Consider the following 24,203-nt stretch of genomic DNA (forward strand, 5'->3'; position numbering starts at 1 on the left):
GCGGGTTACATCCTGAGAAATACTATTCCCACTTTGAGTCCTGTCTCATATTGACATGTCTATCCAGCTATGGGTTCGCACCCAACCAGGTTCCTAGCTGACAACTTAGCTACTCCCTACTATTATAACCCTATATTTACTGTGCCGCCCTGACTGCCATTCACCGTTTCAGTTTTCATTGAAAATTCTAAGGATACCCAACATGAACATAGGGGGTATTCCACCTCAGTCCCCCCCAACCACCCCACTCCAAGATGGCCGCCATCTTCTGGCGATTGACTGCTAGATGCCCATCAATTCATTGCCTTTCCAAGTTCTCGCTCCTCTATAGAGAGTTCTCTGCTCAATAAGCCCAGTAGATGGAACCATAAGAGCACTTCGTATTGTATTGTCTGACAAGTGTCCCCCCAGTCACGTTTACCTTCCATATCTCTTAACCCAGACCGCAACATAATGCGGACCCTACCAAGTGAGTGATCTTACTCCACTCCAAGATGGCGCCCAACTGGGAATGCCACCTTACTGTGACCCGGATCTGGAAACAGATCCCATTCACGGGACACAAAAGGCAGCAGTTCCGAAGGTTCTGTGCTCATGCCAATAGACACAGACCAGACAATAATGACCATAGGTCCTGCATCCAAAGTAAGAAACGCGGTCCGCTGGACCAGATGCGGACTCATACCTACTTCATAATTGTCCTGTGGCAACATTCCACAAAGTGGACAGCTCGGGAGTCACATTTACCTGTGCTCCGTCTTTCTGTCTCCCCCATTTTAGACATCCTCCTATCCGCAAGTGTATTAGAGGACGACATATGGTCCTATACTCATTCTAACGGTAAGCGCGGGCCCACGTAGCACGCTACTTATCGGGGCCACCCATTCCCACCTATAGATAATTGGTCCCTGCAATTGAGTCTCTCACTTTATTCACCCCAGCACCTTTTAATTCACGCATCCAATCCTTAGTTTTACTGGACCAATATGTTATGACATTTATAAAGATATAAGCTATTGCTTTGCTCCATTGCCTACTTCACTCTGCTTTGTACATCTAGACCTGAAACTAACAGAAATGTATGATATTTATTTGTCTTAAATTCTCTTAGGACACATGGCCCTGTGACCTGGACATCGACTTCCGTACGTAAAAATGATTCCAAATGAATTTGTCTGCTGTTACTGTTATGTAATTTGGGACTGCTGGGGATACTCTATATTTCCTAAATACTGCCCATATATTATGATACCACTCCTACTTCCACAAACCCTGATTATATGCCTCACATTGTCCAAATGGTCACCGACCCCTTCTAATACATGATGTGTTTGCATCTTCATAACTTGGACTTCTTTTTAAGCTTCACCTCCAGCTCTATATCCCTGTTTTTGACTCTGTCCTGGAATGCTCCTTACGACCTTTGCTGCCACACCATATTTATATTACCTGCGTTCTCTACATGTTGCCGAAACTAATTTATCCTTAAGTCAAAAACTCTTTTCACTAATCTTCTCTTTCTCACCTTGTCACTATGAATGCCCTACTTGCTACTTTCCTTCCCTTCATCTTCCCTCAACCCACTTTCAATACTTACTTTTGATTTCACCTGATGGCACTCACACTGCACTATCACGGGTGATGTGTGTCGACAACTGCATCGTCACTTTCTTTGTAAATATGTTCTCAATTTGGATCTCTGTATGTAATGATCCCATTTATTTACAGCCCTGAGGAAGCCCCAGGCTGCACGGCCGCTTAAAGGGAGTGAAACATGTGTTGGCTGTAATCCTAACACTTGGACTTATGGATCTTTGATCCTTTATTGACTTTTGCACATGACTCTGAGTTCTGGAAAGAGTCACTCTTCATAAAAACCGCTTAACAAAACCTTGTATTGGAATTTGTTCCAGGAAAAAAGTGACGATCCTAACCTGTCCTGACAAACCTTCAAGCACAGTGTCTATAGTGGGTAAGTGGTCTCCCATTGTCAAGGACCAGTAAAATACCACTATTTGGCTCCAATAATTACGTATTGCAAGGGATCGGGACCCAATACCCCCTCATCCTAGACAACTTCGTTCTTTGCCTGGGTGAGTGTCGTGTCACACTGCAGTGTGCATAGACATTTTCGTTATGGCAAAGAAACAGGGGGGTGACTCCCCTGTGCCCATATAAAGAAACCGCCCCTGGTTATCATCCTAACAAATGAAATACACTTTGGGATAAATGTACATAGGTTATGTAACTTAGATACTAACCCTGCTCTTGCTGATATCGTAGGCTTGTTCAGTGGGCTCAATAAAACTCAATGTTTGCTTTTTCAGGGTACGTGCTGCTCTAATCTGTCAAAGCCAGTTCAGCTCTTTAGTCTACCGACATGTAAAAAAAAATTATTTGCTGTTTTACAAAACTTGACTTCCCTGTATACTATAGACCTTCAGTACTTACATAGATGCAGCAAATACAACATGATAACCACATTGGTCTTTGCTTCTTTTTTTTATCTGGGCAGTTTTTCACCATTCTTTGACTTTTCACCAAATCATGAAGCCATGTAAATGTAATATGTTAGACTAACAGCTATACATTTTTATTACTGCAGATAATTTTAACATAGCTTAGTGCTAAATACATCTTTTAATTTCAAAAAGGTTTTTTCTTGTTAACTGTTTTTGCATCATATCAACATTAACATGTAAACACGCAAAAACGATAAACTGTGTATTATTCACATTTAGATTGACCATAGCTAATGTAGTCCTGTGTTTAAAATGGCTAACACTAGGGTGATATCTTGCTTCATGACACGTGCATTTTATTTCTAGGTAAAGCTGAAGTCCCAATTAACAAACCTGATATATCTGCTTTATTTCCTATGTGAAATGTTTTCTTTTACGTGATAACTGTAGAATGTCCTACTTGTTTCCAACAGTACACCTGTCAAGTACAGGCTGGTCCATTGTATCTCGTTTTACTGCATATAATTGTAAGTTTGAAGGATGCTTAGAGAAGCTGTATTGTGAAGGATCATGAGAAACTAATGAGCTCCAGATTGTATCTTTATACTCTAACCTGAGTAGCTTGTTTTATGGGAACTGTTAGAAATAAGATTTCTGGTTGGCTAGGGCAGGCACCTAAGCCAGGCAGAAACCCCCACTCTAGTCAGGGTAAGGGAGTTACACACTGAAGATAACCCCTGCTCACCCCCTTGGTAGCTTGGCACAGCAATCAGGCTCATCCCAGAGACAATGTGTAAAGCGTTTGCGCAACACACTCACACAGCAGTGACACACTAGGCACACCACAAAAGAAACTCCACAAAAGATTATATAACAATAGCCCTTGTTTTATCCATAAAATGCATTACAACACCAATCGCATATATACACTGTGCCACAAGGCACTTGTAATGAATTCACAGGGATTACATAAATCATTAGGCCAATCGTGCCACTCTCATAACATATCACATTAGGCTGACCAGTCACTACTGGTAGGAGTGCACTTAAACATGTACGTTATGCAGACCTAATTAGTAGTGCACCAAAGTACCCACTTATAGTGTGCACACATTACCAAATGAGCATAGAGGCGGGGTGCCTAACCACCATCACTGAACATAATCAGTGGTGTACCATAACACCACACTTCCAGAGGGCACACATTTAGGCAAAGCAGTAGGTAAATTCCAGCACAAAAAGTACCTCTGTCCTTCAGTCAACACGGTAAACACCCATTGCTGCCCAGGTGAATCCCTCAACCGCTGTGAGTGTCACCCGGTGTCCTCTCCATAGGCTTCTAGACCACGTGCCTGCCTTCAACAGGGAATGTGGCAGTTCCCTTGACCCCCCCCCCCCCCCCCCAGCACGAGGCTTCCCACAAAACAAAGCTGCTCACAGGCCCGCAACGCGCAACGGGACCTCGACCCGCAGACACAGGCTCAAAGGCTAACCTGTCCAGAGCCCTCCGGGGCCGCTTGGACGGCTGCGGGAAAAATGTGCAAGGGGGCAGCCTCACCTCGTCTCCTTCACTGGAGAATACATCTGATGCAGGAGAAACGGATGCATCTGCCCCCAACCATGCGGCACAGCTGCAGCGATGTGAGAAATGTGCACAGGGCTCCTCGGTCTCCTGCTGGCGGGGAGACCCTCTCTTGACTGCCCATGGAGCCCGCGGGGTTCCGGCTTGATCTCCTCATTATGCCACGCCCTCAGCCAGGCTAAGGGAACCCGCGTGGTGCTCCACTTCATCACGGGAGTCCCACCCAGGATCAGGCGTCCTCTGCCTGACTTTCTGCGTGCTGGGAATCACAGAGCAAAATCTCTGTCAATTTGGCAACTCTCTGGCCACGGCACGACAGCGCCCACCACCCGCACTGCTGGAACCCACTCCGTGGGCTCAGGGAGCTGACGCTAGGAGGGTCCACCATGCGCTTACGCTCAGTATAAAGGAAGCACTCCACGCACTGGGCTGAAGAACACTCTCTCACAGGAGGAGAAAAGCAAATGCAGCGCTCACTCAGCCCTGCTTCAATTTCCTCTAAGGCCAGCCACACAGCCCTGGTAAATCCCAGAAGACCGGGCTCAGGCAGGCCAGCAAACTGGGTCCTTTCAACAGAGCAGCAGTCCCTTCATCTGCCAAACAGGGCAGTAGGTAAGCCCCCAGTGGAGGTTCCTCCTGGCACACTGCAGTCCACGCAGTGAGCTCTCCCGAGTTCCAGAAGTTCCAAGTAAGCACAGTTCCAAAAAAATGGAGTCACAGCCTCAGTACTTCTAGGGCATATGTCTTTGTTCTCCCCTGGCTCAGGGCTTTGAGCCCAGTCCAAACCAGTTCTGGGGGGGGGCACTTGGCAAGTGCACAACACTCCGCATTGTAAGTGTAGGCCCTGGCCCCAGACACTCCACAGGAGGGTGAAGCCATCATTGTGGAATCAGGCATAGCTCTATTCAGGTGCAGGTGCTACTCCTCCCACCACTCCAAATGCAGACCACACCTATTCAGCTTAGTGCTGACTCATCCAGACTCTCTGGAGCCACTGCACCTCCCAGTCCCTGTTACTCCAAGGCCAGACAGTCAATACACAACAGGCAGGTACAAAGACACATAGCACACAGAAATGCCTACTACTAAAAGCAGCATTTCTGAAATAGTGATAATAAATCCGCTAACACTTATACGCTGTCAGGCTATGAACTGATGCGCCTGCCTTATAATTGGCTGGAGGTGGAGTCAGCAGGACTACATCTCGCGGAAGACCGTCCTTCTGGGAGGACCCGAGTACTTGTAAAGTAACAGCAAGCGCACCGAAAGTCGTGCGTAATTCCATCGGAGTATCGGATGTCTCTTCGTCAGAACGGCTGCTCTGTTCGTGGTCCTCCTACATGTGGAGGACTTTGTTTTCACACTGGATATTGGTGCCGGTCCTGCCATGAAGGATTGGTGTGTCTGTATCCCGGGAATCTCCTGAGCCGGTTAGGCTCGCTCGGAGGAGCGGGTGAAGAGTTAGTCGTCTTTCCTGTCCGACTGTGGAAGGAAAGACCGCAGGAGTTCCTTGCCGGCTGGCGAAGACGTCTTCCCCTTCACTACGGGCAGAAGAGCTTGCAGTCGGCTGGTTTCCCCAGGGGAGCAGGTTTGTTTTGTGTTTGGTTAATATTCGGACTGGGGAGGCAGACATTTCTCGGTGCTTGACATTTGATTCCCCTCGGAGTGAGAGGCAATACACTTTGCTGCACAAAAGCTGTATTTTGGCAGAAAGTACTTTGACTTTGGGATCCTGCCAGTGAGGAAGGCAACCTTTTCGCATTCAGTATAATTTGCCTCATTGAACTTTCATGACTATATATTGAAGGAGGAAGGATCAGAAGTCACAGTTCATTTCACTCTTTTGGGTTCAGCCTTCCTTTTTGGGACACGAGACGATTCAAATGGGCCAGGTGGTTACCAACACCTACACGCAACTACCAAAGGAGACATTATCCTTTCTTTTCTGTTATTCTCCTTTTCTTAGTTTATTGGAATGAAAGAAGGGTATGTATGAGGCTTTCTTGTTCCTTATGGTAGAAGGACAACTTGGGCGAGTGGATTTGTAACTACCTGTTTTGTTTGTAGGTAGAGATTCTTCCAGATAAGAGAGGTATCTTATCTAGTTAGGAAGACACCCAAGTAGCTGCTGGAGTTGGATAACATGTACTGGTTCATCTAGTGAGACTCTTTGAGAGTAGCCAGTTTTGCAGAACAACATTAACCCTGTGTTTTTTGTTTCAGGTATCCCATTCCCCCGCTGCTCCTACCCTAATTCCTATCCCTCGCTTGATCGCCTCAATACTCTGTGCATACTAGTCAAAGTTGGGGATGTCAAGAGGTGGACCCCTTTGTGCATCGCCCAGATCCTGAGGAGTTCCTCTGATCGTGACATACACAGCATTTATCGCCACTATTCCAAACATACCAAACTTGATCAGGCTACTCCTCTCATGTCAGGGATTACCACTGAAGCACATATTAGGGAATCCCCAATGCATCCCTATGAGAGGGCAGCCTCACAGCAGTGAGAAACCAAATAGGCCATTTGTCACTACCAGGACATGCCAAACAGTTAAGGCACATATCCCACCTTTTACCTTTTACCTACAGCGCACCCTGCCCATAGGGCTAGCTAGGGCCTACCTTAGGGGTGGCTGACATGTAGTAAAAGGGGAGTCACAGACGTGGAAACTACTTAATACGCCATGTCACAGCGGCAGTAAACTGGGTGCACAGGCCCTGCAGAGGCCTGAGACAGGTTTGAAAGGCTACTTTGGTGGGAGGCGCAAGCAGTGCTACAAGCCCACCAGTAGCATTTAATTTACTAGCCCTGGGCATATGAGATACCACTGTACAAGGGACCAACAGGTAAATTAAATATGCCAAACAAGTGTAGACCAATCTTACTAAGTTTACCATTAAGAGCACATGCACTTTAGCACTGAACAGCAGTGATAAAGTGGCCAGAGTCAGAAAACCTCCAACAACAAGTCAGATAACATACAGGAGGAAGGCAAAAAATTCTGGGAATTTAATAAAAATGGTTCTCCTATATTTTGTTAAAAGATAACCATCCCAGAACGGTTAATTTCGGCAGCTGGGATGTCTCAGGTGAAGTGTAGGGGAGGGAGTCACCTGTGCTGTGAAGCAGAGGGACGTACAAACAGCTTAACAAAAAGCAAGCCTTCAAGCCAGGGTGCCTGCTGCCTGAAAGAAATGTAAATGTGTGCACTTGGTTAATCTGCAAATGCTGCTTGGAAGCTGGCATTGGCTTTAATTGATGGAATCACTTGAAGCTCTGTGATGACAAAATTTAACTCTTTATGATAGGTAGTGTAAGGCGGCTGCCAGCTGAGCTGTGGAGTTTGTACTTTTAAAGGACAGCTATAACAATGTTTGTAATAGGTACAGTTTGTATTACAAAAACACTGTATTTTGGAAACACTTTTTTATCTTATATCTAAATCTTTTCCCACCTTTTGTGGCAACCTATCTTATACTATGAGTAACGGTGTAGTCCCCATTGATTAGTATAAATTGCATTTATTTTTCTTTTAGGATGTACATTCTTTTATATACAGTAGCCTGAAGTTGAAAATCCAACAAAACAGTTACAGAATATGTTGTTCTTTTTAGCCACATCCTCTTGCTCATTGGCTCTACCCACATTGCACTCAGGATCACAGTTCCCATACTTTTTTTATGCATTTTGGCTTCTGGCTGTGAGACATATTATGGCTTACCGAGAACATATGGGGCTTGGTGTCTGCCGATTGCTTACCATCGGTTTGTTTTACAGTCATTCTCATTGTCTGCTTCTTATTCATGTCCCAACTTGTCAATGCTGTGTTTGTCCCTCCAATGGATCATTGACTCTTTACCATGTCTTTCAACTGGCTGGCATCTCTGCATCCACTATTTGCTTTACGGGCACTATTTTTTCAGTTTTCTTAAACACTCACTGAGAGTGCATATGTTTTGGGGCTGTCTCCCTCATGTGCATCTCTCCTCCTGTACTCTGAATAGCTCTCTGTTTCCAGTGTGCTTCTCTCTTCCCCTCCCTGTTGTGCTCACCCGTTTGCTTCTCATCATTGCATTCCCGTGCCCTCTGTGCTGCTTCAATCAATCAATCAATCAATCAGTGAATTGTAAGCGCACTACTCACCCATGAGGTTCTCATGGCGCTGGGGTGGGGGGGAGGGGTCTGCAGATCTGTTAGCCGAACAGCCAGGTCTTGAGGGTCTTCCTGAAGGTGTTCAGGGAGGAGGCGCGTCTGATGTTTTCCGGGAGCTCGTTCCAGGATTAGGCCATGATGTGAGAGAAGGATCTTCTGCCTGCCCTGGCTCTGTGGATGTGTGGGGATTCGGCCAGTGCGAAGTTCGAGGATCGGAGGTTTCTCTTGGGTACATGGAAGTTGACTCTGTCGTTGAGGTGTTTGGGTCCAGTGTTGTGTAGGCATTTGTAGGCGTGGGTAAGGATTTTGAAGGTGACTCCTTTTTCCACGGGGAGCCAGTGAAGGCTTCAAAGGTGGTGGCTGATGTGTTTGTGCCGGGGGGATGCTGAGGACGAGTCTGGCAGCGGCGTTCTGTATCATCAGGAGTTTTCAGAGTAGGGACTTGTTGATGCCGGCGTAGAGTGCGTTTCCATAGTCCAGTCCGCTTGTGATGAGTGCGTGGGTAACGGTCTTCCTTGACTCGGGGGGGATCCATTTGAATGTCTTGCGGAGGGTGTTCAAGCAGCTGGAGGTGAAGGCGTTGACCTGTCGGTTCATGGTGAGAGAAGAGTTGAGTATGATTCCGAGGTTTCTGGCGTGGTCCGAGGGGGTGGGTGGACTTCCAAGGGCGGTTGGCCACCAGGTGTTTTCCCATGCTGAGGGGGTGGTACCGAGCACGAAGACTTCTGTCTTATCAGCGTTGAGTTTTAGGCAGCTGTTGGTCATCCAGGTCGCTACGTCCTGCATTCATTTCTGGAAATGTAGTCTGGCGCTGCTTCCTTCCCACCAGGCCCCTCCTTCTTGCTCCCCGTTGTTTCTTCCCCCCACCTGCGCTCTCTGTGTTGCATCAAAGGCTTTTTTTTTTACTTTAGCCACATTGCACAGCATCAGGGCCTAAAAACATCGGCAAAGCCAATAGGCCCCAAGGGCGAGGCCTGTTGGCTTTGCCAGTGTTTGTTTCAGCTACCAGCAACAGAGACTTAAAGATGCCCTCTGTTGCTCCTAATAGGTTTCCAGTCATACAACGTACACCCTTAGTGTGGGCGAAATGGCTTGCCCCTGAAACGTTTATAGTTGATATTAAGACTGTTTCTGATCAGTGAGAATTGATTCAGTGGTTACCTAGTGCAGCGGCACTGGGGCCCAGAGGTGGGAGGGGGCTCGCAAAGAATCATTTAGAGGCTGCCAGTTCAAATAAATACAGAGCACGCCCGGGTCCTGGCTCGTGTTTACTCTTCGGGGAGAGTGGAATGGAATTTTGACACATCTATTAATAAGTTAGTGCTAGAAAGCTTTCAGCAAGTGACAAGAGATGAACACGGGATGCAGTATTCTCCCCTTTTATGATGTCCTTTTACTTTAAGTACAAAAGGGCAGGGCAGTGTTTTAAGCGAAATGCCCCCTCAAAGTGCTCCAGAGTCTAGAACCAAAGTCCATGCTTTAAGCTACACAGCAGAGACATGCATTCCGCAGTGTCAAGTCTCCGTTCAGTAGGCTGGGAGATAACACCCCAAACCTAGAAAGAGAAAGCGCAGGCGCAAGACAGTGTCTGCAGAAAACGAACACGAGCAGCGTGCTGTTAAAAGTTGTTGGCTTTGCTCGTGGACCTACTGATGTAAACAACAGTTTCCCTGCTGGGTGCGAGCTCCCAAGATGCCAAGTGTGAGAAGAAAATGTAGCACACGTGTCCAACGGCTTTTGAATTGGTGCCATGGAATAAGAGGTGAATTTACAGAGGTCTGCAGGAATTCAGAGGTGTCGAGCGAGAGATTTCTGCAAACCCAAAGTCCTTGGCAACCTATCCTTGCAGAGAGGCAAGGGATGCTGTGCAAATGTTACAGTGAAAGGGATGAGGAATTCTTGTGTAAACCCTGCCCCTTCTAAGGCCTTCATTATGAGGGGCCGGTAAACGGATTTTCCACACTCCCAGACTTACTAATACCGGGTGCCGGGAACTCAGGGTATGAGGCTTACTTTAGAGTTGTACACTGAGGATCCAATAAGAAATTAAGAATTACCTGGGAATTGGTAATTCCGGGTCGGATTCCCCTGGTAAATACTCCTTTTAGGACAGATTTTGACCTGGAAATTTTGGCTGCTAAACTGTGTGAAATTGAAGAGACCTGCAGCGTTTCTGTAGAGCTCATAAAACCCGATAGGGCTGTACCTGCTCTTGCCGGCCCCATCAAAATAAAGAGGCCACTCATAATGATGGCCTAAGTGTGTCGGGGAAGAGGGGAAGGTAGCCCCATATGACAAACAATAAAGGCTGAAGATGCCAACGGAAACCTGCCTAATTCAGGTCATCTGCTTCCACCTGCCACAGACTTAAAAAAACAAGCATTGGCATAGCCAATAGGTCTCGCCTTTGGGCCCTTATAAGTGTTTAGCCATGCAACAGTTGATGTTGTTGCACCAAGGATATTGTGCTGCATAACTAATACTTATAAGGTCCCAAAAGCGAGACCTATTGGCTATGCCAATGCTTGTTTTCTTTAAAAGCGCAAATACAATCTTGTAAAAAACAGTGCAGAAGTGCTGTGTGTGTTTTTTGTTTTCTTTTATTAAGGAGATGGGGTAGGGGAGAGAACAAGTAGAGGGCGAGGGAGAAGCAAATGGGCATGAGGGAGAAACGTGGAAAGGGAGAGAAAAGCACAGGAGTGAGACAGCTGGAAAACACATGCACTCTTGTGGAGTGCCTAAACCAAAAGAAAAAAGTATTTCTCTAAAAGCGAGCGGAGGAAGCATAGAAGTCAGCCAGCCAAAGAGATGGTAAAGATGCTATGCTCCATGGGAGGGACAAACACGAGATGCACAGGCTGAAACAAGGAAAGCCATCCAGTAGAAAGCTAGCAATTAAAAGTGACAGTATTTTATTTTATTATTTTTATGTGCATTTAACCTAACAATGACACAGTAATGCTAATCTTCTAACACATTTTTGAAGTATAATAAGTTCAGAAGTCTGTCAAGACCATTCGTCTGTCTTATTTGCATATGTCTTCGTATCAAAGAGTGACAGTAATGCCAACCAATATTATGCAATGGGTGAGCTTCAAGCCCCTGTTCTTGGTAAGCCCACAATCTTTTTTGAAGCTAAACGGCTTGCACTGTCTAGTAGGCTCGACCTAAAAAAAAGCTCTCTGTAATTCCTACTTTAACCTCCCGCAGACACTATGATAATTCTGTTAACTATGATTAAAATATTTTATATGAAAAATGCAATTCCTTGTCCTTTGGCCGATGTCTACCCACTTTTCAAAGGGGTTTTCTTTCACTTTCACTGAAATTGCTTTAGGTTGGTTATAGGCACCACTGCCAATGCTAGCTTATTATCCAGGATGTGAGCCGCTTTGAGGTCTTGGAAGTCACAGTCCTCTGGAGGATGCCTATTTTAGCAAGCTTGAAAGCCCTACCTAACTTGTGCTGCATTCCTAGTGTGTTCACTACCATCAGCAGTCTTTAGCCATATGCCTTGGTGTTACCCCGCCATTCAATAGGCAGTGTTGATACCCTTGTCGAAGTACTTTTTAAATATACTCTGTAATCGAAAGAGCAGGAATTTAATGTAATGTTGTTTAAGTTAATTTCATCATAAACGTGCATTGAAGTGGATGAAGTTTCGAAGCAAAATCAAGCTACATACAGTTGTTTTCCACATATTTCGGCAGTATTGGCATGTGTGATAATATCGAATTGACCAACATGCAGACTGCTTAAACAATTAAGCGCCACCCGTGCTCCTCCTGTTATCATTGTCAGTATCAGCCAAACTGATACCTGCTACTTTCCCAAACCAAACCGTCATCATTTGACACTTTGAAGACCTGATCCATTGGGTCTTACACCCTCCCGCCCACCCTGTTCAAACCTGTGATGCCTCCGCACACTACCCTAGGCCTACCCGGACTTGCGTCACCAAGGGCGACGACTTCCCGATGCCACGCAGGCAAGGAAAACAACCATGAGGTCTCAAGCGGGGCCAGAAACCTTCACAGTTTGAAGTGCGAACATTCAAGGGAGCTCTGTGCAGGTCTAGTACCACAGTGTGCTCCAGACAGAAGAAACCTTTGCTTATCAACAGTAAATCTCTTTGATTGTTCTATAGGATGAAACAATCTTGCGAGTGCAGGGCCGCAGGCTGTGAACCACACTGACGCCAATGCCAAGTGCAGAACCAAACCACCTGAGGTTCAAGAAAAGCCCATAAACTGAATCGTTCCGGACCGCCTTTACCTGGTCTTGTCACAAACGGTGGGAGCTGTTGTAGAATATCGGGCCAGGGCTCCCTGCGCTGATAGGACACTAACCCCATCAAGCAAGATGTTGTGACTTTGTCAACCTTTAACATTAACAAGCATCGCGGCACCGACGCTTTACTTTTAATGTTAAAAGTAAAGCGCGGGTGCCGCGATTATATCAAAAGTAAAGAAATAGATGTTTTTTTCTATTTCTTCACTTTTGGTATTGTTAGACCTGGCATCTTTGGCGTGGGTACCCCTGACTTTTTGCCTCTACCTCCTGTATTTTTGATGCTATGCTGGATTTCGTTTTTGCTGGTTTAGATGCTTTGGGCACTTTGCCACTGCTGATCAGTGTCAAAGTGCAAGTGCTCCCTTGGTAAATTGTCATGTTGATTGGTTATCCATGATTGGTATATTTGTTTCACCTGTTAGCCCCTAGTAAAGTGCACTGCGTGTGCCAGGGCTGGTGATTCAAATGCTACTAGTGGGCTGCAGCACTGATTGTGCCACCCACAGGAGTAGCGCTAAAATGATGTCTTAGGCCTGCTTGCAGTGCCTATGTGCAGTCCAGGACTGCCATGTCGACCTGGCCAGTGCACCCACTGACCAGGCCTTATCCTTCCCTTTCTGTACATGTCAGGCATCCCTATGGTGGCCCTAGGTACCCCCCTGGGCTGGGTGCAGTGTATCTGAAAGGTAGGGCATGTACTGAGGTGTGTAACATGCCCTGGTAGTGAATTACAGCCATTTTCGTTTTTCACTGCTGAGAGGCTATCCAAGTTTGGTATCTCTGTGTTCAGAATTTAATTATACATCTTTTTAGCAAGATGGTTTTTAAATTCACTGTGTGAGAATAGCACTTTTTAGAAAGTAGCTATTCTCCTGTTTAACCTTCCTGTGTGCCTGTGTGCTGGTTGGCTGACTGGTGTCATGTGATGGGCTAGGTGGCTCCAGGAGACTGGATGAGTCAGCAGCAGGGTGAATAGGGAGATCTGCTTTAGATGGGTGGGAGGAGTAGTCCCTGGGTTTGAATAGGGCTGCCCCTGCCAGCACAAAGCTTGCTCCACCCCCTGCTGGCCAGGCTGAGGACTCTGCCTCTGCTGGCACAAAGAAGGCTCCACCTCCTGCTGAGCGTCTAACGACCCTGCCCCTCACTCTGAAAGGAACCAGGTGCTCCAGAGCAGAGCACACCCAGGAACCGGTTTGAGGAGGGGAATTCCCCCACTGGAACAAAGAGAGACAAAGACTTGGAGGGGTATAAGAAGAGGACCCCAGACACCTAAACTTTAGATCACTTTGGAACTAAGAAGAAACCTCTGCCAAGGAGAAAGCTGAAAAGGACTGAAGAGGAGAAGACTGCCTGCTTGCTGTTTTGCTTTGCTGCCAAGGAGAGGGGAAGGACTTTGCTGTGTCCTCTTCTTTTGATTCTGATCTCCAAGGGCCTGAGAAGAGCTGGCTCCCTGTTAAGAAGTCCCAGGAACAAAAGGACTTCACCACCAGCTCCCCTGGAACTCTGCTGAAGGAGTTCTGACCTGCCTTGGAGTGCTTGCCCAGTCTTGGGGCCTCAGGAGGTCGTTTTGCTGTGTTTGGGAGCTGGGAAGCAGAAGCGTGAAAAAGAGTAACTGGTACCCAACGCATCATCCGATTGCGTGTCGCAAGAACGAGAGTGCGAGGAGAATTTCATCGCGGCGTCATCGCAGCACCCGGAGTCCCCGCATCGCCGAGTGCATCGAGCATCGTCCCGGTGCGAGAAGATTCCTGACGCTGCGAGGGTCGTCGCAGAATCAGTTTGCGGGCCGCACCACTGCCGGTGCGTGAAAGTATCCAGTCGCTGCGTGCGTCGACACAGAGTCCCGTTCCGTGGCGCATCGAGAGTTGCGGCGCCGGAAGTCAACGCTGCGCCGCGCATCGTGCCACATCGAAGAGTGTCGCATCGAACCTGTGCGTGAAGCTTCCCCCCAAGAAACCTACGCAACGAAAGCCAAAGTCAGCGCATCCTCCCCCTACAGATCGGAGCCGGCGCATCCACCTCTGCTGCGTGAAGCAGGGCTGCTGCAAAGCCTCCCCAGGATCTCAGGAGTATCGCATCGCCTTTGCCATCTTCCTTGGTATAGCTTTTGGGAACCTTATCGCAACTACAGGTACTGTTGGGCACGAAAGTGTCACATTTTGTGCATTGAGAGTCGCATTGTGCAAGACACTGACTTTTACATCCTGGAGTACTTTCTGCAAACTCTTGAACTATCTTTAAAGTAACCTTTTTGAATTATATGTTGGTTTGTCTGTAGTATTTGGTCTTGTGAAGTTTTTAGTAAAGATACCTTATTTTTCTAAAACTGGTGTGGAGTAAATCTGTGGTGTTTTCACTGTGTTACTGTGAGTGTTGGTACAAATACTTTACACATTGCCTTTGATAGCCTAGACTGCTCAGGCCAAGCTACCTAGAGGGTGAGCAGGGGTTATCTTAACAGTGTATCCCCCTTTCCCTGACTAGAAGCAAGGGTCCCTACTTGGACAGTGGTACCTACCCTGCCAACTAGAGACCCCCAGATCTAACATTGGTGGTCAGCGGTGAGGATTGAACTTGTATTTGTACTTGACCCACAGTAATTGGTGTACATCACTAGGAGTGCAGACCAATAGACAACCACATACTATATTTTTTATTCTATTTTTGAGTAACTCTTCAAGAGCATCATGTCTCAGGTGGCAACAAGTGAGAGGGCAGAATTGGAGTTTTCCATTGCGGATTTGTATTCATACAGAGTTGAGGAGCTCAAGCAATTCTGCAAAGACCTTGGTTGCCCTGTGAAAAGCGGATCTAGAAAAGATGTGCTACAAAGAGTCTTGAAGGCCTGGTGGGAGGCCCAAGAGGAGGGTGATGCAAATGAAGAGGATGGTTTTGTTCCCCAAGATCTGCCCGTGGGCAGAACAGTCTCAAGGGCTGGCAGCTCCCATTCCAGTAGGGGGCTCACTCCAGAGGAGTTGGAGGAGAATCAAAGGGTGAGAAACCATGAAATGGAAATGATGAAAATGAAAATGAAGCAACTGGAAGTAGAGAAGGACAAGGCGGCGGAGGAGAGCAGGAATGCCCGTGCCTTGGAAGAGAAGAAATTGCTTCTGGCTCATGAAGTGAGCATGAGAGAACTGGACATCAAGGCCAAGCAGGTGGAGTCCGGTTCAAATGGTGGCAGCGCACAGCCAGTGCAGGGGGGTAAAGTATATATCCCCAAGGATTTAGTACAGAATTACAATAGGAGTGAAGATATCTATGCCTGGTTTACCTCGTATGAAATAGCGTTGAGAATGAATGGTGTGCCTGAACAGCATTGGGGGGCGGGCCTGTGGAAACATTTTGAGGCTTCTGGGAGGAGTGCTCTAGAGCCCTTAGAATTAGCAGGTACCATGACCTATCCCAATATGAAGGAGGCCCTATGTCTCAGGTATGGACTTACTCCAGAGCAGTATAGATTGCAGTTTAGGAACTCCAAGAAGAAAGAGTCTGAGACTTGGATGGAGTGTGTGAATCTGTACTCGCGGGCACTGGAAGGTTGGATGAAGGGCAGCAAGGTAACTGATTATAAGGGGTTGTTACATTTAATTAGTTGGGAGCACTTGAGTAGTCTATGTGTTCCAGAGCTGCGCCAGCATCTTTTAGACAGCAAGCTGACGGACCCCATTGAGCTTGCTAAGGAGGCGGACCGCTGGACCAGTACCAGGGTCCACAGAGGAATTGTGGGTACCATTGCCAAAGGTGGGCAGGGTCCCCAGCAGAAGAGTGGGGGGGACAAGGGTAACCAAAAGGAGTTCTCACAAGGGCCCCAAAACAGTTCCCAGGGTAACCAGTCCCAGCCCCACAAGTCAAAACCCAAACCAACCTGGCCCCCTAAGGGCAGGTCGGATAACAAGGGTCCCATTAGGTGTTATCACTGTCAGGAATTGGGTCACAAGTCTCCTGTGTGTCTCAAGAAATCCCAGGCACCCTCTGGTGCTCCAACACCGGGTATAGCTAGTGTAGCTTTTGGTGGGGATTTAATTTCTAGCGATTTGGAGGGATTAGCAGTTATGTCCCTTGTCTCTTTAGGAGACACAGAGATGGTCCAGGAAACCCCTGTCCCTGATAACACTAAGACGTACAGGCAGTGAGTGACCATCAATGGGAAGAGGGTGGAGGCTCTCAGGGACACTGGAGCCAGTGTGACCACGGTCAGGTGTCAGTGGGTCCCTGAGGAGCTGATCATTCCCGATGTACTTCACCCTGTAGTGTCAGCTGACAACTCTGTGCGCCTTTGCAAGGTAGCACTTGTTCCCTTTGAGTGGGGGGGGGGTCTCAGGTCCTCTCAGAGTTGTTGTGAGTCCATCCATGCCAGTAGACTGTCTGCTAGGTAATGACCTGGAGAGTTCCCCATGGAAGGAGGTGGAACGCCAGGCTCATTTGGAGATGTTGGGTTTGCCTGAGTGGCTCTGTGTGACCACCCGGTCCATGGCATCCAGACAGGGTTGTGAAGCAGACCTGGAGCCTGAAACAGTGGCCCAGGTCCCTGCCAGAAAGAGGAAGGGCAAGGGGCGTGGTGCGTCCACCCCCACTGTTCCCACAGTCCAGGAAGGAGCAGAACCTGCGGGGGATGCCCTGGAGCCTACAGGGGAACAGGTAGCTGAGCTGGGAGACATACCTGAGCTGACCCATTGGCAGCAAGAGGGTGGTCCCTCCAGAGAGGAGTTCTGCCAAGCGCAGAAGGCATGCCCTACTCTTGAAGGTCTGCGGCACCAGGCTGCAGACCAGGCAGCAGGTGCTGATCCGAAGAACTTCTTTCTCTACTGGGAGAATGACTTGTTGTACAGTGAGCCTAGGTTTGCTGAGCCCAGTGGATCACGTACCCTGGTGGTACCCGCAGGGTTCAGAGACTTCCTACTGGGTCTGGCTCACGACGTGCCTCTTGCAGGACATCTCGGGCAGGACAAGACCCGACAAAGGCTTGCCACCCACTTTTACTGGCCCGGGATGAAGACGGACGTCGCTTCCTTTTGGAAATCATGCCAGACTTGCCAGGCAAGTGGCAAGGCTGGAGGAAAATGCAAAGGCCCTCTCCAGCCTTTTCCGGTAGTGAGCACCCCTTTCGAGCGGGTGGGAATAGATATTGTGGGGCCACTGGACCCCAGGACAGCCTTAGGCAACAGGTTCATCCTGGTCCTGGTGGATCATGCCACCCGGTACCCGGAGGCTATCCCTCTCAGGACAACCACAGCCCCGGTGGTGGGCCGTGCGTTGATGGGGATCTTTTCCCGTGTGGGTTTCCCCAAAGAGGTGGTATCTGACCGGGGTACCAACTTCATCTCCAGGTATATGAAGTCTCTGTGGGAGGAGTGTGGGGTAACTTATAAGTTCACCACTCCTTACCACCCTCAAGGAAATGGGTTGGTTGACAGGTTCAACCGGACCCTGAAAGGCATGATCATGGGGCTGACAGAGCCCATGAGACGGAAGTGGGACGTCTTTTTGCCATGCCTATTATTTGCCTACAGGGAGGTACCACAAAAGTCTCTAGGGTTCAGTTCCTTTGAGCTTTTGTGCGGGCACCCTGTTAGAGGACCTCTCAGTCTGGTGAAGGAGGGTTGGGAGAAATCCCCTGGGAAAACCCCCCAGGATGTGTTCAGCTATGTGCTGGCCATCCGCAACCAGACACAGCGCTTCCGGGCCCTCGCTCAGGCGAACCTGGAAGCCAGCCAGGATGAGATGAAGAGGTGGTATGACCAGCATACCACTCTGGTGGAATTTCAACCTGGGCAGATGGTGTGGGTGATGGCGCCAGTGGAGCCTTGCGCGCTCCAAGACAAGTGGACTGGGCCATATGAGGTGGTGGAGCGCAAGAGTGAAGTGACCTACCTGGTCAACTTGCGGTCTCCCAGGAACCCCATGAGGGTCCTACATGTGAACCGCCTCAAACCCCATTTTGAGAGGTCTGAAATAACCATGCTACTTGCTACAGATGCAGGGATGGTGGAGGATAGCGATCCTCTTCCTGACCTCCTGGAAGCTAAGGAGCAAGATGGGTCAGTGGATGGAGTGGTCCTCTCGCCCACCCCGACCCCAGAACAGCAGAGGGACTGTCGCCATGTGTTGGGTCAGTTTGCATCTCTGTTCTCCCTGACCCCCGGAATCACCAACTGGTGTGTCCATGATGTGGACACGGGAGATAGCATGCCTGTGAAACAGAAGTTTTACCGGGTGGCTGACAAGGTCAGGGCCAGCATCAAGAAGGAGGTTTCTAAGATGTTGGAGCTAGGGGTGATTGAGCCCTCCAGCAGTCCCTGGGCTAGCCCAGTGGTACTTGTACCGAAAGCTGCTGCGCCAGGTGCCACTCCAGAACTTAGGTTTTGTGTGGACTACCGTGGGCTCAATGCGGTCACGAAGACTGACGCACACCCCATCCCCAGAGCTGATGAGCTTGTGGATCGGTTGGGAGCTGCCAACTACCTCAGTACGTTTGATTTAACTTCTGGGTACTAGCAGATTGCCTTAACTGATGGGGCCAAGGAGAGGTCTGCGTTTTCAACGCCAGAGGGGCACTTCCAGTTCCGTGTCATGCCCTTTGGGTTGAAGAACGCCCCTGCCTCATTCCAGAGACTGGTCAACCAGGTATTGTCCGGGCTGGAGCAATTCAGTGCCGCATATCTGGACGACATTGCTGTGTTCAGCTCCACTTGGGAAGAACACTTGCAACACCTCTGCGCAGTGTTGAAGGCTCTGCACAGTGCAGGCCTCACTATCAAGGCCAGTAAGTGCCAGATAGGGCAGGGTTCGGTGGTGTATTTGGGACACCAAGTAGGAAGCGGCCAGGTGGCGCCCCTACAAGCCAAGATAGATACCATCCGGGCCTGGGAACCCCCCAAGACCCAGACAGCGGTGAGAGCCTTCTTAGGACTCACCGGGTACTATCGCCGTTTTGTCAAGGGGTATGGCACCATTGTTGCTCCCTTGACAGAACTAACTTCCAAGAAGTTACCGAAGAAAGTGATTTGGACCAGTGCCTGCCAAGAAGCTTTTGATGCCCTGAAGGAGGCCATGTGTACAGCACCTGTACTCAAGGCGCCTGACTTCTCCAAGGAATTCATAATGCAGACAGACGCTTCTGAGCATGGAGTGGGAGCGGTGCTCTCACAACTAAATGATGAGGACTTGGACCAACCTGTAGCTTTCATTAGTAGGAGGCTACTTCCCAGGGAACAGAGGTGGAGTGTGATTGAAAGGGAAGGTTTTGCTGTGGTCTGGGCGCTGAAGAAGCTGTGACCCTACTTGTTTGGGACTCACTTCCGGGTTCAGACGGACCACAGGCCCCTCAGATGGTTGATGCAGACACATCTATTAATAAGTTAGTGCTAGAAAGCTTTCAGCAAGTGACAAGAGATGAACACGGGATGCAGTATTCTCCCCTTTTATGATGTCCTTTTACTTGAGTACAAAAGGGCAGGGCAGTGTTTTAAGCGAAATGCCCCCTCAAAGTGCTCCAGAGTCTAGAACCAAAGTCCATGCTTTAAGCTACACAGCAGAGACATGCATTCCGCAGTGTCAAGTCTCCGTTCAGTAGGCTGGGAAATAACACCCCAAACCTAGAAAGAGAAAGCGCAGGCGCAAGACAGTGTCTGCAGAAAACGAACACGAGCAGCGTGCTGTTAAAAGTTGTTGGCTTTGCTCGTGGACCTACTGATGTAAACAACAGTTTCCCTGCTGGGTGCGAGCTCCCAAGATGCCAAGTGTGAGAAGAAAATGTAGCACACGTGTCCAACGGCTTTTGAATTGGTGCCATGGAATAAGAGGTGAATTTACAGAGGTCTGCAGGAATTCAGAGGTGCTGAGCGAGAGATTTCTGCAAGCCCAAAGTCCTTGGCAACCTATTCTTGCAGAGAGGCAAGGGATGCTGTGCAAATGTTACAGTGAAAGGGATGAGGAATTCTTGTGTAAACCCTGCCCCTTCTAAGGTCTTCATTATGAGGGGCCCGGTAAACGGATTTTCCACACTCCCAGACTTACTAATACCTGGTGCCGGGAACTCAGGGTATGAGGCTTACTTTAGAGTTGTACACTGAGGATCCAATAAGAAATTAAGAATTACCTGGGAATTGGTAATTCCGGGTCGGATTCCCCTGGTAAATCCTCCTTTTAGGACAGATTTTGACCTGGAAATTTTGGCTGCTAAACTGTGTGAAATTGAAGAGACCTGCAGCGTTTCTGTAGAGCTCATAAAACCCGATAGGGCTGTACCTGCTCTTGCCGGCCCCATCGAAATAAAGAGGCCACTCATAATGATGGCCTAAGTGTGTCGGGGAAGAGGGGAAGGTAGCCCCATATGACAAACAATAAAGGCTGAAGATGCCAACGGAAACCTGCCTAATTCAGGTCATCTGCTTCCACCTGCCACAGACTTAAAAAACAAGCATTGGCATAGCCAATAGGTCTCGCCTTTGGGCCCTTATAAGTGTTTAGCCATGCAACAGTTGATGTTGTTGCACCAAGGATATTGTGCTGCATAACTAATACTTATAAGGTCCCAAAAGCGAGACCTATTGGCTATGCCAATGCTTGTTTTCTTTAAAAGCGCAAATACAATCTTGTAAAAAACAGTGCAGAAGTGCTGTGTGTGTTTTTTGTTTTCTTTTATTAAGGAGATGGGGTAGGGGAGAGAACAAGTAGAGGGCGGGGGAGAAGCAAATGGGCATGAGGGAGAAACGTGGAAAGGGAGAGAAAAGCACAGGAGTGAGACAGCTGGAAAACACATGCACTCTTGTGGAGTGCCTAAACCAAAAGAAACAAGCATTGGCATAGCCAATAGGTCTCGCCTTTGGGACCTTATCAGTGTTTAGCCATGCAACAGTTGCATAACCAAATACTTATATGGTCCCAAAAGCAAGACCTATTGGCTATGCAAAGCGGCCGTGCTGCGCGAAAGTGAAAGTGATTGCGATCACGACCAAACATCAAAGCGGCCGCGAAAGTGAAAGTAATCGCGGTAAAACGCGCGCGCCCGCGCACATGCACTGTAGCTCTAGGCTGGCCTGGTAGCACTTTTTGGAGCCCTCTCAATAAGTCTCGCCAGACCAGCGCATGCGCTGGGTCAGACGAGACCTAAAAAGTAGTTCTCTAAAAGCGAGCAGCGGAAGCATAGAAGTCAGCCAGCCAAAGAGATGGTAAAGATGCTATGCTCCATGGGAGGGACAAACACGAGATGCACAGGCTGAAACAAGGAAAGCCATCCAGTAGAAAGCTAGCAATTAAAGGTGACAGTATTTTATTTTATTATTTTTATGTGCATTTAACCTAACAATGACACAGTAATGCTAATCTTCTAACACATTTTTGAAGTATAATAAGTTCAGAAGTCTGTCAAGACCATTCGTCTGTCTTATTTGCATATGTCTTCGTATCAAAGAGTGACAGTAATGCCAACCAATATTATGCAATGGGTGAGCTTCAAGCCCCTGTTCTTGGTAAGCCCACAATCTTTTTTGAAGCTAAACGGCTTGCACTGTCTAGTAGGCTCGACCTAAAAAAAAGCTCTCTGTAATTCCTACTTTAACCTCCCGCAGACACTATGATAATTCTGTTAACTATGATTAAAATATTTTATATGAAAAATGCAATTCCTTGTCCTTTGGCCGATGTCTACCCACTTTTCAAAGGGGTTTTCTTTCACTTTCACTGAAATTGCTTTAGGTTGGTTATAGGCACCACTGCCAATGCTAGCTTATTATCCAGGATGTGAGCCGCTTTGAGGTCTTGGAAGTCACAGTCCTCTGGAGGATGCCTATTTTAGCAAGCTTGAAAGCCCTCCCTAACTTGTGCTGCATTCCTAGTGTGTTCACTACCATCAGCAGTCTTTAGCCATATGCCTTGGTGTTACCCCGCCATTCAATAGGCAGTGTTGATACCCTTGTCGAAGTACTTTTTAAATATACTCTGTAATCGAAAGAGCAGGAATTTAATGTAATGTCGTTTAAGTTAATTTCATCATAAACGTGCATTGAAGTGGATGAAGTTTCGAAGCAAAATCAAGCTACATACAGTTGTTTTCCACTTATTTCGGTAGTTTTGGCATGTGTGATAATATCGAATTGACCAACATGCAGACGGCTTAAACAATTAAGCGCCACCCGTGCTCCTCCTGTTATCATTGTCAGTATCAGCCAAACTGATACCTGCTACTTTCCCAAACCAAAACGTCATCATTTGACACTTTGAAGACCTGATCCATTGGGTCTTACACCCTCCCGCCCACCCTGTTCAAACCTGTGACGCCTCCGCACACTACCCTAGGCTCACCCGGACTTGCGTCACCAAGGGCGACGACCTCCCGATGCCACGCAGGCAAGGAAAACAACCATGAGGTCTCAAGCGGGGCCAGAAACCTTCACAGTTTGAAGTGCGAACATTCAAGGGAGCTCTGTGCAGGTCTAGAACCACAGTGTGCCCCAGACAGAAGAAACCTTTGCTTATCAACAGTAAATCTCTTTGATTGTTCTATAGGATGACACAATCTTGCGAGTGCAGGGCCGCAGGCTGTGAACCACACTGACGCCGATGCCAAGTGCAGAACCAAACCACCTGAGGTTCAAGAAAAGCCCATAAACTGAATCGTTCCGGACCGCCTTTACCTGGTCTTGTCACAAACGGTGGGAGCTGTTGTAGAATATCGGGCCAGGGCTCCCTGCGCTGATAGGACCCTAACCCCATCAAGCAAGATGTTGTGACTTTGTCAACCTTTAACATTAACAAGCATCGCGGCACAGACGCTTTACTTTTAATGTTAAAAGTAAAGCGCGGGTGCCGCGATTATATCAAAAGTAAAGAAATAGATGGTTTTTTTCTATTTCTTTACTTTTGGTATAATCGCGGCACCCGTGCTTTACTTATAACATTAAAAGTAAAGCACGTGTGCCGCGATTATACCAAAAGTAAAGAAATAGAAAAAAACATCTATTTCTTTACTTTTGCTATAATCACAGCACCCGCGCTTTACTTTTAATGTTAAATGCTTTTAATGTTAAATGTAAAGCACGGGTGCCATGATTATAGCAAAAATAAAGTAATAGATGGTTTTTTCTGTTTCTTTACTTTTGGTATAATCGCGGCACCCGCGCTTTACTTATAACATTAAACGTAAAGCGCGGGTGCCACGATTATACCAAAAGTAAAGAAAACAGGCTACAAGGCATGCTTTAGTAGGTGAGTTTTCAAAATGCTGCTGAAAGCTGGCGGTTCGCCCGTGCATGCTCGCGTGAACACAAGCTTGTTGCCAGCCAGCAGCACTTTGAAAACTCGCCTACTAAAGTCTCTCCGAGCAGCGCATGTGCGCTGACTCAGTGAGACCTAAAAAATTACAAGCCGCAGTCCAGGGAGCACTGCAAGGTTACTGGCCTGCATGTGAGTCATGGGTAGTTCATCACACAGCTACTCCGATTTGGATGGTCCTGACACAGGGCCCTATATTATGATTGGTTTAAAGGAAGCAATAGTTGGCTGAAACACCAGCAATGCGGTCAACCATTCACAGTAGGTCCCTTTTATAGGATGATTCGGGTTGACTGGCAGTCAATATGAAAAGCTTTAGGTAGCCCACGCATCCTTAGCAAGGCCAGACTGGCAGACACGCCAACAAACCCACTTCAGGCGTGAGACTCCCAGTTTTTAAGCCCAAAAGAGCTTTATTGTAGCCGTCTCCCACCTG

Source organism: Triturus cristatus, chromosome 7 (genome assembly GCF_964204655.1).
Source record: "Triturus cristatus chromosome 7, aTriCri1.1, whole genome shotgun sequence".
Classification (NCBI taxonomy): domain Eukaryota; kingdom Metazoa; phylum Chordata; class Amphibia; order Caudata; family Salamandridae; genus Triturus; species Triturus cristatus.